The following is a 17,113-nucleotide window of genomic DNA, read 5'->3' as shown; positions in this document are numbered from 1 at the left end:
TTTAGCCCATAAATTCCCGTGAAAAGCCCACATGGTATAAAAAAAAAAGTGACAAGATTTCTACATTATAAACTGTAAAAACACTCTTGAAATCCCGGTTAATCATCTCTGTATCCTTGGAAAATACTTGTGGTGAGAAAGAAAGAGCAAAGCATTTCAGAATACAGTCTTAAATACAATAGGCTTGGTTATGTTATGCTAGGTTATGGAAGGACAAAATTATTCAACGTTAAGCTAGGTTAGGTGAAGTTAAGTTAGGTTTGGTGAATTAACCTTAATTAACCTAACCTTCATCTGTCTTACTTATTTCACATTTCTCACGGAAGATTAAATACGATAAGGTTAGGTCATGGAATGCTAGGTTATGGCAGGGCAAAGTTATAGGTAAGGTTAAGTTAGGTTTGGTGAATTAACCTTAACATAAACCTTCATCTGCCTTGGCCATCACACATTTCTCGCTTTAAGATTAGATAGTTTATAGTTTTGTCAGTAAAGTAAGAGCCAACATATCTACTGCTTTCGTATCCTCTGCTTTTCCTCGTGACGTGACATAACAACCTCCCTGATCTCCGTATTAACACTCCAAAATTCAAAGTTTAAGTGCAACGAAGGAGCAGACGAGAGAAGAGGAGGGTAGAAATAGAACGGAGCAGCCTTCTTGCCCCGAGCTTCACCGCATGCCTGCCTCCTCGTCCTCCTCTCCCTCACCCCTGCTGCGTTATTGCATTGATCTTATTGACCACTACTATTACTCCTCCTATACCGCTGCTGCTGCTGCTTATATTACTGGTACTATTACTGCTGCTGTTGATGCTGCTGTTAATGATGGTGGTGCTGTTATTGCTATTACTGATGATATTGATGATGATAATGGTAATGAAAATAATGATAATAGTGGTGTTGCTGCTCCTACTGCTGCTGCTCCTACTGCTACTACTACTACTACTACTACTACTACTACGACTATGCCGCCACCATCACGACCCTATAACAAATAAATAAAAAAAGAAAAAAAACATCCACTTTCACTCTTCATATCAGCAAATAACATAATACAGAAGCCAGACAGAGACACGTCAGTTGGTTGGGTGTGGCTGAGAGAGAGAGAGAGAGAGAGAGAGAGAGAGAGAGAGATACTACGTCACTCTCTCTCTCTCTCTCTCTCTCTCTCAACAAAGGACCTCCAGAAGACAATGAAAAGCAGTCTGTTAGAATCTTTAAGTGAGAAACACAAAAGATCACAAAGGAAGAACAAGCAGTAACTGTCCATTTGTCTCTTGTGAGGCTCTTACTGATGAGAGAGAGAGAGAGAGAGAGAGAGAGAGAGAGAGAGAGAGAGAGATCATCATTAGTGTTTTCTTATATCACTAATACTCTCTCTCTCTCTCTCTCTCTCTCTCTCTCTAATGAGGAACTGAAATGAAACGCACTTCACTTTGTCTCATCCTGTCTGCTCTCTCTCTCTCTCTCTCTCTCTCTCTCTCTCTCTCGTCATACAATAAAGGTGAGAGACGAAACAAAGCCGACTGGTTTCTGTGTCTATGAGCGAGAGTGCATTGTGTGTGTGTGTGTGTGTGTGTGTGTGCCCTCGTCAATTGTTTTACTTATTAATCTATTTGTTTCTCTCTCTCTCTCTCTCTCTCTCTCTCTCTCTCTCTCTCTCTCTCTCTCTGTCCGCCACAATTCTGACCTTACTCTGGTTACAACAACAACAATAACAACAACAATAACTGAAATAAACAATGCAAGAGAGAGAGAGAGAGAGAGAGAGAGAGAGAGAGAGAGAGAGAGAGAGATAAAGAGAGAAACCCCGAAGCTTTACTTACGAAGCCTTATGTCATTGCTTCACTAGTCAATATTCTACGTCGTGTTTCATTTCCCTTCGTTCGGCGTCATAAGGAAGCGAACGAACGGACACACAAAACTAGAATGTTACTAGGCGAATCAATACGAAAATACACTAACAAATAAGAGTGAAATATTTAAGTCATTATAATCCTATTTAAGTTCATTTCTAAGTGTTTCTTAAGTAGTGGTCTTGTTTCTTGCTTATTTTAGAGTTTTCTTGATATTTTTAGCTTCTTAGGTAATTTGTAGTTATTATTATCAGTAGTAGTAGTAGTAGTAGTAGTAGTAGTAGTAAAAGTAGTTGTTATAGTTGTTCTTATGTTTATCGTCATTGTTAAAACCGCCGCGTCCCATCATCCACACACACACACACACACACACACACACACACACCTCAGCTCCTTCTTTTGTTCCCGTCCATCAAAATCCCACACTCGCACAGCTGGGTGGTGAAGCGAGGCTGGCTGGTGAGGCAGAGGACGACAGATTGAAGTGTGTGGGAGTGTGTGACAGTGTGTGTGTGTGTGTGTGTGTGTGTGTGTGTGTGTGTAAACAGGTATACAGGGAGGGCTTGTGGTGGGATGATAAAAAGTACAGGTGTGAGGGAATGACTAATTGACTGACTGACTGACTGACTGATTGACGGACTGACTGACTGACTGACTAATTGACTGACTGGCTGATTGACGGACTGAATGACTAGTTTATGCCCGTGTTGCGTTTTTGAAATATTATCTTCTTATTTTGACTGATTCTAATATACATCTTTTTAAGGTATTTGCATATTCTGTTTTGTTTTTGATAGTTTACTAATGATTTTGCATCGCCGGTGAAGAATAATTAGATTTAATAATTCAACACGTGGACGGTCATGAATATATACTACTAAGAGAGAGAGAGAGAGAGAGAGAGAGAGAGAGAGAGAGAGAGAGAGAGAGAGAGAGAGAGAGAGAGACAAATAGAGACAAATCAATAAAAAGAAGACATAAATGAAAAAAAAAATAAAGCAAATAAAGAATGTAAATGTACTGTAAAAGAGAAAAACGATAATTCAACACGTAACGATCTTAAATGCCACTAAAAGTCATTTGAGAGAGAGAGAGAGAGAGAGAGAGAGAGAGAGAGAGAGAGAGAGAGAGAGAGAGAGAGAGAAAAGGAGAGAATAGGGGAGAAGAGAAGAGAAGAGAACAGAACAGAAGAAAATAAAAATATCAATAAAAACAAGACAAAGATGAATGAAGAAGTGGTAAACAAAGGAAACTGGCAACTTTAATATTGAGTGCTTGGCTTTTTACCTAGTCACAGGGCGGGAATGAGTTGTGGGGGACAGGTAAGTCAGGTTGGGACAGGTGGAAGGTGCGATAACCAGGTGGGAGGCAATGCAGCTGTGACACGCCAGATTGGAGGACAAAAACTTGATTACTCTTGTTTTTTATTATTATTATTTTTATTTTTGGTTTTTGTGGTGTCTTGTCAGGAATAAATACATAATGAATACAAAATTATTCTAGTTCGCTTTTTTTTTTTTTACTTATCTAGTTTATCGGCAGGTGTTGTGTTGTTGTTGTTGTTGTTGTTGTTGTTTTTCCTTATTCTTTAAACTCTGTTAGTATGTCTATCTATTTATATATCTATCTATTTATATATCTGTCTATCTATTTATCTGTTTGTCATATCATTTCTGGTTTTATCATTATCTCTGTCAATCCCTATTTCTATGTCTATTTTGTCTCTCTCTCTCTCTCTCTCTCTCTCTCTGTCTGTCTCTCTTTTAAAAATACTGCTACCTTTATGTCATCTGTTTTTCTTTTTCTCTCACCTCTATTTTTCCAGCCGGCACTGCCTCTTACCCTCTTCTCTCTCTCTCTCTCTCTCTCTCTCTCTCTCTCTCTCTCTCTCTCTCTCTCTCTCTCTCTCTCTCTCTCTCTCTCTCTCTCACAAGCCTCCTTCCTTCCATCCCGCTGCACAAAACATTAATCTATCTTGCAATTACTGCCACTAGATTCCACACTTTTATATTTCTTCAGCAGGTTTGTGTTATTTATCTTTTTTTTGGAGTTTATCTAATATTTCACTTCCTTCATTTTTCTACTTTTTCCTCTTCTTTTTTTTCTCACTAATATTTTACTTCCTTCATTTTCTACTTTTTCCTTTTTTTTTTTTTTTAACTCATTCCAATATTTTCCCGCTTTTCTACATTTTTGTTGTTGTTATTTATATCCTAGTATTATAATCATCACTTACTATTTTTTTTTCGTACTATCTAAAATTGTATAAGTAAATGTAAGGTGGTAAGTTCTCTCTCTCTCTCTCTCTCTCTCTCTCTCTCTCTCTCTCTGTCTTTTACTTCCCATCTCTCAAAATTACAAAAAACAAATAAATATATACAAAAATAATAATAATAATCTCGCATCTTTATTTAAAACTCTCCAATTACTACACCCTTTCCTAAAAACTGTATTTTCGCCACATACTTATGATAATTTAGAGACTGTACCATTACTTTCCCTCAACTCAAGTCTTTAAATCGCCAAAACCTGCCTCCGTTTCTTCCCTTGACACCATCAGACTCTTTCTTTTCAACTTTATAGCACTGTCTAGACCAGTATTAATATAAACCTGTCGCAAACTATCCTTCTTCCTCTCCTATCTCTTAAAAGTCACTAAATTTGTCTTTCTTCCTTATTGAAACTGTTAAATTGCTATACTCATCTGCCTTCATTTATTATATCATATCTACTCTTAGTATATAACTTGTCACAAACTATCTTTCTTCCTCTGTTATCTCTTAAAAATCACTAAATTTGTCTTTCTTCCTAATTGAAACTGTTAAATTCTTATACTCATTTGCTTCATTTATCATATTATAGTTACACTTACTATGATTAAGAAATGATACGTTTTGTTTGCTTCACCGTCCATTCATGAAATTTTCTTCTAAACTTTGTCTCTATTTGTCTCTGCTCCTTCCTTCAACACCATCATTGTCTTTCAACTAGATCTATTGTCACGCAGATTTGCATAATAAGATAACTTCACTTAAACTCCCTCCTTCCCTTCCTATTACTTAAAAAATCACTATAGACTAACCTTCTCAACTAGACTACTTTTCAACTGTACTTATTACCACATCACTTAATCTTCCTCCTTGCTTCTCCATTACTTAAAAAAAAAAAAAAAAAAATTATAGACTCACCTTTCCATCTTACTTAAACCTTCAAACCCTTGGAACTTTAGCCTCACCATGCTATTCTTCCATCTATTATATCACCACTTCCATCCTTTCCATCCAGACTGCCTTTCAACTGTACCTATTGTCACTTAGATTTGCATAATAAGATAACCGCACTTAATCTTCCTCCTTCCCTTCTCATTACTTAAAATCACTATAAACTCACCTTTCTACCTAGACTATCTTTCAACTGTATTGTCACGTAGATTTGCATAATAAGATAACCGCACTTAATCTCCCTCCTTCCCTTTCCATAACTTAAAAAATCACTATAGTTTCACCTTTCCATCTTACTTAAATCTTCAAACCCTTGGAACTTTACCCTCACCATGCTATTCTTCCATCTATTATATCACCACTTCGTATGATTAAAAAAAATGACAAAAAAAAAAAAAAATGACACGTTTTATCTCCCTCACCATCCATTCCTTTGTCACTTTCACTGTCCTCGTACTAGACATTCACTCACGAACTCACGCACTCACCCCTACAGTCACTCTCACTATTTTCCTCTCTATCTTCAGCAGTAATAATCTCTCTCACTCTCTCTCCCTTTCTCCCTCTACCTCTCCTCAATATATACTGCCACTCACCATGCAGAAAGAAGCCTTAAGCAGGTAAAGGGAGAGAGAGAGAGAGAGAGAGAGAGAGAGAGAGAGAGAGAGAGAGAGAGAGAGAGAGAGAGAGAGAGAGAGACAGATAGATAGACAGACAGACAGACAGAGAGAGTATTATTTCCCCACTAACAGACAAACAAACATACGTGTAATCTAAACAAACACACACAGAAACATTAGTGAAATGGCTTTAATTACATTTCTCTCTCTCTCTCTCTCTCTCTCTCTCTCTCTCTCTGGTATGCCATCACATCTAGGCGGCGTTTAAAGTGACATTTCTGCAACATATCCCGCCTTTTTTTATTAATCTGGATGGTGTGGCAGTAGCGTGTTTTATTTTCATTTCACCTCCTCCTCTCTTCCACCTCTTGGCGCGCTTCCATCTAGGTCAGTCGGGAAGAGATGGGTTAAAAAGCGTGCGAAAGGTAAAGGTTGCAATGTAGGTGGTGGTGGTGGTGGTGGTGGTGGTGGTGGTGGTGGTGGTGGTGGTGGTGGTAGTAGTAGTAGTAGTAGTAGTTATAATAAAAAAATGGTAATAATAATAATGATAAAACTAATAACAACAACAACAACAACAATCTCACAATAAACTCACGTAACTATTCTAAGAGGTAAAAATAAAAAAAAAATGAAAAAAAAAAAAATAAATAAATAAAAGAGAAAAAAAAAAAACAAATCAATAAATAAACCACGAGAACAAATGGAAGTGAAACAAAATTAAATCAAAACAAACAAAAACCCTCTAAAAATAACACGAACTCTGAACCACACCCAAAAAAATATAATAAAATAAACAAATAAATAAATAAATAAATATAAATCTTAACCAACCAATACTTCCCACACTCATTTACTTTTTCCCACGGTACGACTCACCACATCATCACGATCCCTAAAACCAAACAAGTCTTCACATGCACGTCCCTCCCACACCACGAAACTCCCATCCATTAGGACAAGCCACCCCAAATGCGCCGCGACACAGACCCACTTACTCACTTGGTATCAAATGCCAAAATAGCTCTCTGGGGTATCGATCTCTGCTTTGGGTCACATTGAGAAGGTGGCGCTTGCGTGGTGCAGACAAGACACCCAGCCTCTTGTGCTCTTATGATGCAAGAAATGTAGCAGGTTGAGGTCTGTCTGGCTTGCTGGCTGGTTGGTAGGCTGGCTGGCTGGCTGCATGGCTCCTCCTCCTGTTTCATTTCCTTTTCCGTTATTCTCCCCAAAGCAAAGTTACTCGGTGCTGCAACATGACCACCTGTTTGCTAGGGACTAATGTCAAATAGAAGCGTGATTTTTTTTTCTTTTTTTTTAACAGGATTGTGTTTTATTTATGGGAAAAATTTGCTTAGGTTTGGTATGAGGGACGCGGCTGACCTGTGCATATTTTCTATTTCTATCTCATTTTTAGTTTTTCTATTTTTTGCAGTCGTGTTTTAGTTTCCACTGGTTTCAAATGCTTGTGTTGTTAATGATGGTGATGAGAACTATTTGATTTGCGAGATGCAGTATATACGATTTGCATTCTCTTTTACTTCCCTCTTATTTCTTATTTTTCGTCTTTTTTTCTGTTCTTGACACGAGGCTTTGATCTTAGCAGGTTTCGCATGCCTGGAGTTAGACAAGCTATTGGTGATGGTGATGAGAATAAGTTGTTTGAGTTGCGAGATGCAGTTTCATTTCCATATATATCTGTTGCCCTTTTCATTCTGCTTATGAGGTTGTGTTTTGGTCTTAGCTTAGTCCATACACAGCCTAGCCTCCTCATATTAAGGTATGTATTCAGAAACGCCTTGCTCTCTCACCAAGACTATTTTCCAAGCCCACGGAGATGATTAGCGAGGTTTTCAAGTTAGTTTCCAGTTAGTGAGGTAGAAATCTTGTCACTCTGCCTTTAAAACCGTAAAAAACACCATTAAAAACTCGTGTAAATTTAGATAAAGCCTTTTGAAATAGTGGAGGTGAAGCATAAAAGCGTTTGAAAATGCAATTCACGGTGTGACGGTTGTGAGAATAAGCTGCATTTTGATTCGTGAGATGCATATAAGCCCACGTAGTACTAATGACGGTAATAACAATGGTAATGACATTTGATTAGCGAAATACAGACGCTAATAATATTTTACTGCTGTGATTCAATACTGAGCGAACCTGGATTCCCGCTGCGTGTAACATGAAACCTGGAACCATTTTCATTGCTGGCGGTGATAGCAGTGATGAAGTTCGATTAGGTTAGTGCAATGGGGCACGCATTTTTACCACCATTCTTTATCAATTCCAAGTCTAGATCCCAAAACACGCTTAACCCCTTGAGTACCATGACGCGTTCCCATATTCATTCTGGTTCCTATTTCGTGATTTTATACAGCTTCAGACACTCATGTGGGGGATTAAAATAGTAAAGACTGTGGTCATTAATCTTTTGACCTCCATAGGCCTTTTCTAATGTTAATAAAATGGTTTAATCGTATGCAAATCTCAAGGTAAAAATGTGTCCCAGTACTGAAGGGTTAATATCAAGCCTGGAGTCGCCAACACTAAGGGCGGCGAAGGTAACGATGCAACCAAACGTTTAAAATGTTATTGTGAATGACGAGAACATTTGAAGAATCTTTGAGAGATTAAAATGTTATAAAGAAATACAGGCCGCGGTTTCCTATTAACCCCTCCAATACTGGGACACATTTCACCTTAAGATTTGTGTGTGATTAGATCATTCTATTGACATTAGAAAGGATTAATAGCCACAGTCTTCACTATTCTAATCCCCCACATAAGTTTCTGAAGTTGTATAAAATCACCAAATAGTAAACAGAATGAATATGGATACGGGTCATGGTACTCAAAGGATTAAGTTGTGAAAGACCAGAAAAAAAAAAATCCTTCAAAAACTCAAATGTTACAAAAATACAGGGGGCAGTTTTCTTTTCTTTTTTTACTTATATAGTTCTTTATTTATGTATTTTATTTATTTATCTTTTTATTACTATCATTTTTTTTTTGTTACTTTGACTAAAATCAGTTACGAGGCTCAGCTCTGGTAAAAATTATTGCCACGGATTTCAAAGGAGTGAGTCTGATATGGATCTGTGCAGGGTTACCAATCAAAGAGGGACACGTGATGCCGCCCACAGTGAATGAAAATGAATGAAATCCGTGACAACATTCCTGGCTGGAGCTAAGCGTTAATACCACTCTATTTCACTCATTCATTCATTCATTTATTCATTTTCTAGTGCAATTTTTAGTGCCCTGAGAAGATTTTCACTGGTGCCCTGTTGAAGTGGCATATGTCACTGCCACCTACACACACACACACACACACACACACACACACACACACACACACACACACACACTGCTACACAATTTCTCTCGTCATCATCTTATAAAACTTACAACTCCACGAAATTAGTCATCTTCCATAAACGCAAATTTAAACTAGAATTCTGTCTTCCACAAACGCAGATTCAAATTCAAATATCTTCTAAAAAAAAAAAAGAAAAGAATAAAAGAAAGGAAAAGGAAAATAACCATACAAATTCTTCTTTCCACATACCCAATTAAACTAAGATTCCGTCTCCACAAATGCAAATTTAAACAAAAATTCTGTCTACCACAAACACAGATTTAAATTCAAATATCTTCCCCCACAAAAAAAAAAAAAAAAAAAAAAAAATTACTTCCACAAACCCAGTTAAAACCAAGATTCTGCTTCCACAAACACGAATCAAAACTCAAATCCTTTCACCCACAAACTTAAATTCGAACTGAAATCTTGTCTGCGGGACAGGCAAATCCAAAACAAAAACGTCATCAAAAGCAAATATACGCATTCAAATCCAGAAACGTAAATCCACAAACTTCTAGAAATAAAACGTACCCCAAAAAGAAGATGCAAAGTCAGAACGATTGTAGTCTTTTTATAGTTTGTCTACTGTAAAATGGCTCCTGAATTAAAAGCATATAGATAACGTAATTGATTTTATGTGAACAATACTTGTTTTCTGTTGATCAACGCACTTATTACAAGGACAGCTCACGGTTTGCCTCAAGATCTGACAACCACGCATTCCCTGGGACACCGTTCAAACTGAGACCCAGGAGCCACTTTAGAGTAGACACACTATAGTAACAAAGCATCAATTCAAGAACTTTCTAATTCCTACTACTAGATAATTTCCTTATGTTTACAGAGAACTATTTGCATCTACTCTGAACTCGCTTTACAGAATATACTCGTACACCTCATTTCTGCGTTGTAGTGGGGAGGGGAGGAGGAGAGAAAACGGGAAGAGGATTATAGAGTTCAAAGTGGAAAGAGTGAGAGGAAATTATGATGCCAAGGAATCTTATGATAAATTAAAATTCTGATGAGTTTAAGAGAGATCATTCATTCAGTATACATCATCTCTCTCTCTCTCTCTCTCTCTCTCTCTCAACAACAGCAACAACAGAAGCAGCAACACTAACAAGAACAACACCAGCAATTCCATTATCAACACCAACAACAGTATCTAGTAACAGTTCAAATACCACCACTATACCACCACCACCACCACCACCACCACCACTACTACAAATAGGTTAACAACAATGGCAGTAACAATAACTACAGCAACAATAGAAGAAAAGAAGTAGTACTGAAGTAATAATACCAGTACCAGCACCAACAGTAGTAGTAGTAGTAGTAGTAGTAGTAGTAGTAGTAGTAGTAGTAGTAGTAGTAGTAGTAGTAGTAGTAGTAGTAGTAGTACCGTGTTTTTAGAATATATGTATAATCTCTTTACACGTTTACACACACAAAATCCACTTCCACCCACCCACCCACCCACCTACCCAAACACACACACACACACACACACACACACACACACACACACAACAACAACAACACCACCACCACCATCACCAAAACAAATGAGAGAAAAAAAAGAAAAATCATCAACAGGTTTTACTACAAATTTCGCATACTTATTCATGTTTAATGCATTTCACCTGTTGTTTTGTACCCTTTCACTCATGTACGCTAATTAACTGCATACACACACACACACACACCCACACACACACACACACACACACACACACACACACACACACACTGTTACCAAGCATGCAAAACAACTCACTGACATACGCACAAGGAATGACTAGAACAATAACACGCACTAACTTGAATATCTCATCCCCCATCTCAACGATCTCCTGCATCTCCACCTAACACCCATTCCTTCCTACTCGTGGAGGATAGGAAAACAAAAGAACCTCCTTGAATCTCACACAAACACGTCTTTTATCACCCCAACGACCCTCTTTGCCTTTTCCACTCCTCTGTATACCTCAATCTTCCCACCATCGAAGTCCATTACCCGGTGCTATAGATAGAGACACTAATAGCCTATAAATCCTGGATAATACTACGGCTCCATTCTCTACTAAACTAAACAAGTGTACCATAAAATGACATTGTTACGTTACATTCAAATGGTGCTCCTGAGTTTCGCCCCTTTCTTTCTTTCACCTCCTCGTTCTCTGGTTTGGTGTCTTGAAATACGCATCACTTAAATAAGGTACAAAAAAAAAAGAGAATTAGATAGACACACATACGCTTCAGAGATTTAATACGTAGCCATATCCTTGCGCCAGACACTCGTCCAGCCACGCCCACGGAATAAACAAGCAGTCCTTTAAACACCCACCGCCACCACCACCTCCACCACCACCGCCAGCACCTCCACCAACTCGCCGGTGCCGCCAGCCGCATTTCCCAACACTCCTTTACCTGGGCTGGGTCACGGCGGGCTGGTCAACACACTCACTGACCGGACACCAAAACACACCGCCTCCTCTACTGACCTGGGTGACGCCAAAATCCACGGACAGGTCTCTCCTCCCTCTCACACACACAGACACACACAAACTAACACCACACACACGTTCTACAGAAAATATTGATCGAAGGGTGGGAGGGAGGGAAGGTACTGGTGGCGGTGTGGTGAGGAGGAGGAGGAAGAGGAGAGGGAGATGGGTGGTGAGGAGGAGAGTTCGCGCGCAGCCACACCCAGAGTTCGTGTTTACGCTTTCGCAACGGGATAACAAATAATCACAAAAAGCCGGTGTATGAGTGACTGTTTAGATTGTCAAGAGAGAAGCCCGCTGTTTTTACCTCTTTATCATTCCCTCACCGTGCTGTCAGGATGTCACCGCGACCCGCTCAAGCATCCCAGTGGTTATGTCAGCCGCGTGAAGCCAGAAGCGTCGGTTCTGAGCTTTTTTTTTTTTATTTGCACGCGGTTATCAGCGGCACAAAGGGAGACACAAGGCGCATTAGAGACTCAGCCGGAATGCAGATGAGGCGCAAAGGAAATTAAGCGCTGGAACTGCCGCTCATCCACTGTTTAACCTTACCGATATCAAAAATATTTTAGCAAACCTTAGATATTACTGATTAAAAAAGAAGAAAAAAAAAAAAACTAATCAAATGAACGTAAAATATCAAATGGGGAAAAATCAACTTTTAATTGTACTATACAAAAATTAAGCCATCAACTCCTAAATCATTGTCTTGAAATCCACTTAAAGAGAAAAAAAAAAAATAAATAAAAAGATAAATGAATGATAAAAAAAAAAAAACGTCACAGCATTTTCTACACTAACATAATTCTGGCATTACAAACGTTGGCAGCACAAACGTCAGCATCAGCAGGTGATAAAGGTAAGGTGCTATACAGACTATTGTGTCAGGAAAGACAACATTACTATTATTTTTATCATTATTATTATTATTATTATTATTATTATTATTATTATTATTATTACTATTATTATTATTACTATTATTATCATCATCATCATCATCACTATTATTATACCATATCATATTCACTCTATTTTTTTTTTCGAGCAACAGCATTGGTGGAGAGAGAGAGAGAGAGAGAGAGAGAGAGAGAGAGAGAGAGAGAGAGAGAGAATATGTTGTAGTAAATATATTGTAGTAACCTAATTATCTTCCCCACCACAAACAATAAACCATTCCTATATTCCTCACTGCTGCGGAATGAAACCCGCGAGATGAAACGCAAATACTCTATTGTTCACGAACTGTTCCCAAGGGCACCTCTGATCCCACGGGGGTGCACTGGTATCTCTATCAAACTTTACTCTCTGGCATGGATTATTTTCACAGAGACGATCAGAAGAGCTGTCATTTGTGTTTTCTATTGGTAAAGCAGTCGTTCTTTAACTTTTGTCACTGACTCCTAACGAAAACTTCCCACACTGTACGCACCTCTCAAATTGGTAAAGCCTGAACTCAAAATAAATTATATCACTAAGTTTCAGAAAATTTCCACCGAATCCCTGAGGTTCTGTCCATCCTGAGTTAGGAACCATGAGAGACGGAGTTGTGGTCTAGCTATTGAGATTTAACTTTATACATATTTACGAATAACGCATCGTACTTGCCTGTCATCTAGTAGATTTTAAAACTTCTTCAGTGGTCGAAGTTCAAAACCTGCTGTAGATCTTTGATGAGCCCACACTTCTCCACCTCCACTGGGCACCATGGCACCACCTCCCTCCTGCACCGTGCCGTGGTGGTGGCTGGGAAGGCGATTGAAGAACAATCTCTGTGTGTCTGTCTGAATCGTGTAGATGCTTTATGAACTAAATCGATTCGATTCGCTTGGTGTAAACGCAACCTAATATAACGAAAGAGATTTCTGAACGTCCGCACTCAAACACCGCGGGATGATCATGAAGCATAGGGTAATGTGGGGGATTAGCGTACACGGGGGTGGACCGCACAAGCTCCGTTAAAATTAGAACATTTATAGAAGAGCTCTGTTGGAAACACTGAAAGTGGAAGTTACGTCAGTAAACCAAGATGCCTGCTTTCTTTCCTCATAGCGCGCCGCGTGTGGATTGGAGCCAAGATTTGTTATTTTTTGTGGCATCCGATTTAACATTCATATCATATTGTTTCCTAATCTTGAATGCAGCTTGACCCTGTTGGTAAGGTACTGAATATGAGTATTAGGCAGATGTACGTAATATATGAAGATATATCTAGGTTTTATCCAACATTGTTGCTGTGATACAGGTTTGAAGGCAGCATGGCTAGGAAGGGGTGTAGCGTGCAAAAATTTCTTACATACTTTATTTTTTACGTTCAAACAAGATAAAACTCCTACGTAATAGTTTACTTACATTCAATATGAAGAAATGCAAGTACCAAGTGCATAATAGGTAAAAAAAAAAAAAAAAAATTTGAAATGGTAAGGGAAAACAAATTTTTGTTTTGTTTTGTTTTCTAGGCTCTATTCCACCAGTAAATGGTGCTCTACAGGGCCTCATACAAAATTATATATACATAGTTGTCCTAAATACATACAATATATATATATATATATATATATATATATATATATATATATATATATATATATACTAATAAATAGAACTTAACCTAACCTAACCTAAGGTCTTAAAAACTACATTGCACCTTATAATAATAATCACAGATTTTCTGAATGCAATTGAAATGTGATATTACATGTAATGTTTAGTGAGCATTTGCAGTTTTGTACGTGTGTTGTGAAGTTTATAATCGTGTAGGGTGATTGGATAATTTTTTTTTTTTTTTTTCATATTTTCAAAAACAGTTGTAGGTATGGGGGTGCAGCATACGATGGTGTACGGTGCATCCCAACACTTGACATACTGTTCATTTTGGTAGTTACCAGTTATTTGATGACTTGTAATTTCACTTGCAAACTTAAACATGCCGAGGACGTTTGTACCAAAGGGGGAGAGGCAAGCAGACAGAACTGCTTTGAAGGAGGCTTTTCAGTACCGTGTGGAAACAAGATGCAGTATCAGGGAAGCTTGCAAAAAGTTTGGAGGGAAAGTGATGACCTTACAGGACGCAGTCAGTAGATCCAGAAAGTTATCTGATGGTAAGACCTTTGTCCCTCTCCATGGCAGTCCCCACTAGGAGCAGGAGACACAGCTTTGTGATTACGCCATCAAGATTGCAAATATGTTTCACGGCCTCCCAGCCAAGGAGCTCCGTAAGCTGGCTTACGAGTACGCACTTGCCTGTAAGTCACCATGCATCCTGTCAGCCTGGGAGAGGAAACAGTCTGCCACCAAGGAATGGTACTACGCAGTACGCATTCATGGCTCGCCACCCACAGCTGACTCTGAAGGCTTTGGAAGGAATGTCCATTGTGATGAGTGGATTTTCAGCTACTGGCATCTGGTCTGTAAATAGAAACATATTTCCTGATGAGGTCTACATGAGAGCAGCTGTCACTGGCTAGCCAGAACCACCACAGGACAATGATAGGGAAGACCACACTGCTGCAGCCAGCCCTACCAGCCACCAGCCAAGCAATGCAACTGAGGAGCCTATCATTTCAGTAAGCATAGCTTCTTCCTCCACCATTACCCTCTAGGGACAGTAGTATTACTACAGCTGCCATTCCATCTACCTCCAGCGTGGGCCTATCTCCAAAAGACATTCGTCCCTATCCTAAGGCTGCAGCACAACCTTGAAGGAAAGGGAGGAAGAGGGTCCATGCATGCATCCTCGCTAAAAATGAGGAGGCCATTGAGAACCTCCGAGAGAAGGGCAAAATAAAGTGTGGCAAAGAAAAAGAAAAGTCGCAAGACCACAAAGAAAAGGCCTCAAGAGCCATCCAGCAGTGAAGATGAGGACAACCCTGAGTTGGTTCTGGATGACTCGTCTGAATATTCTGATGAAGCGGATGGTGAAGCAGAAGACCAGCCCTATCCATTTGTGCTGAAGGAGGCAGAAATAGGGGACTTTATTTTGGTGGAGCTGGAACTAGAGGAAGGTCGAAATGCTGGGGAAAAGGTGCATTATGTTGGCAAAATCTTCTCTATTAAAGACGACACCAGCTATAATGTAAGTTTTCTCCGGATCAAGTCTAAGTTTGGTATTCCAGATAACTTTTGTTTCCCTCTAATAGAGGACACAACAAAGGTGTCCAAAGAATCCTGCAAAGGTGTGTTGATGCCCCAGCAAGGGCGTACTCAACGACTTTCAAATATGGTAAAGCTAAATGTTCCATTGTATTAATTTAACATGAAATGAGGTAGGCCTAGGAGTGATAAATTTACAAAACTTACTTTATTTTTCCAGTGTTTTCTTTAAATAAACAATATTGGATGCACATTTGTTTTATTTCACACAGCAAAATATCATTCATAAAACTTCTTATTGGTATTGCAGGGATGAAATGGACATGTAATACTGATTGCCAAGATAAGGCCAAAAAAACTCCTTCTCTGTTACTCATTCATTAATAGAACACTTTAAATAATGTGTTTGTTTAATTTTGGACAGCAATATCTAATTCATTATAATTTGTATTGAATTTTTTTGGGGTGAAAATAGCATGTATGGAAAACCCCCATAGTATGTATGGATCACCCCCACTATGGGGGTGATCCGTACAAAATGGAAATTTTTGGTTAAATAGCAAAAAAGGTCCCTAGTTTCATATTGATAAATTTAGTTGTGTGTTGTAGGTAGCCCATTCCTTGAGGAATATTTCTGACCCACAGCCTTATCTTCAAGATTTAAATCTGATTTTTCAGTAATATTTTTCCACTAATAGTACGATATACCCCCACACTACCCTAGTCGTCTGGTGAGCGGAAAAACTTGAAGTCTGCCGCTTCATCTGTTTACGTAATATTAAAATTCTCTAATAAATGGATATTTATCAGCATCTTCACGTTTCATATTTGTAACCATTATTTAGTCCTTAATACCATTACCATCCCATTACTCAGTCTCTCGTAAAAATACTGTAAGTAAACAAATAAACAAAATAAATAAATGTAAAAAATCTGGGTTCATGATGAAAATTTCTTGAACATGTTTTGTTGTAATTTTACCTCCCTCGCCCTCCAACTTAACTTCCTGTTGCACATTCTCCTATATATTACCACTTTTCATCTTTGCACTTAGCAGACTATTCTCTCAATATAGACTATCAATACAAGTCTTGTCCAACATGTTACTCAAAGGCATTTTTTTTCTCAGGTTACATTAATGGCTATTATTGATGACTGCTTAGACTAACACCCATCAACCCTAAATGAAAAGCCAGCAATGTCACATTCAAGGCTAATGTGAATAAAACAGTGAGAATTTTTTCATCCTTTTAACACACTTTGCAGATTCATAAAAAGCAGGAACATCACAAAGATGCACAACATCACAGAGAAGCCCCTGAAATTATGATCCCACTTTCCTTAAGTGCTTCCCATAAGACTAAACTTGTTGCCAATCAAATCACAGAAACTAAGCTGACTGTAAACAAATCAAGGTTGCTCCTCAGAATCTATATCACTTCAGAAGACAAGAAAAACACAC

The sequence above is a fragment of the Portunus trituberculatus genome, chromosome 39, assembly GCF_017591435.1.
Source record: "Portunus trituberculatus isolate SZX2019 chromosome 39, ASM1759143v1, whole genome shotgun sequence".
Taxonomy (NCBI): Eukaryota; Metazoa; Arthropoda; class Malacostraca; order Decapoda; family Portunidae; genus Portunus; species Portunus trituberculatus.
This window is presented reverse-complemented; position numbering follows the sequence as displayed.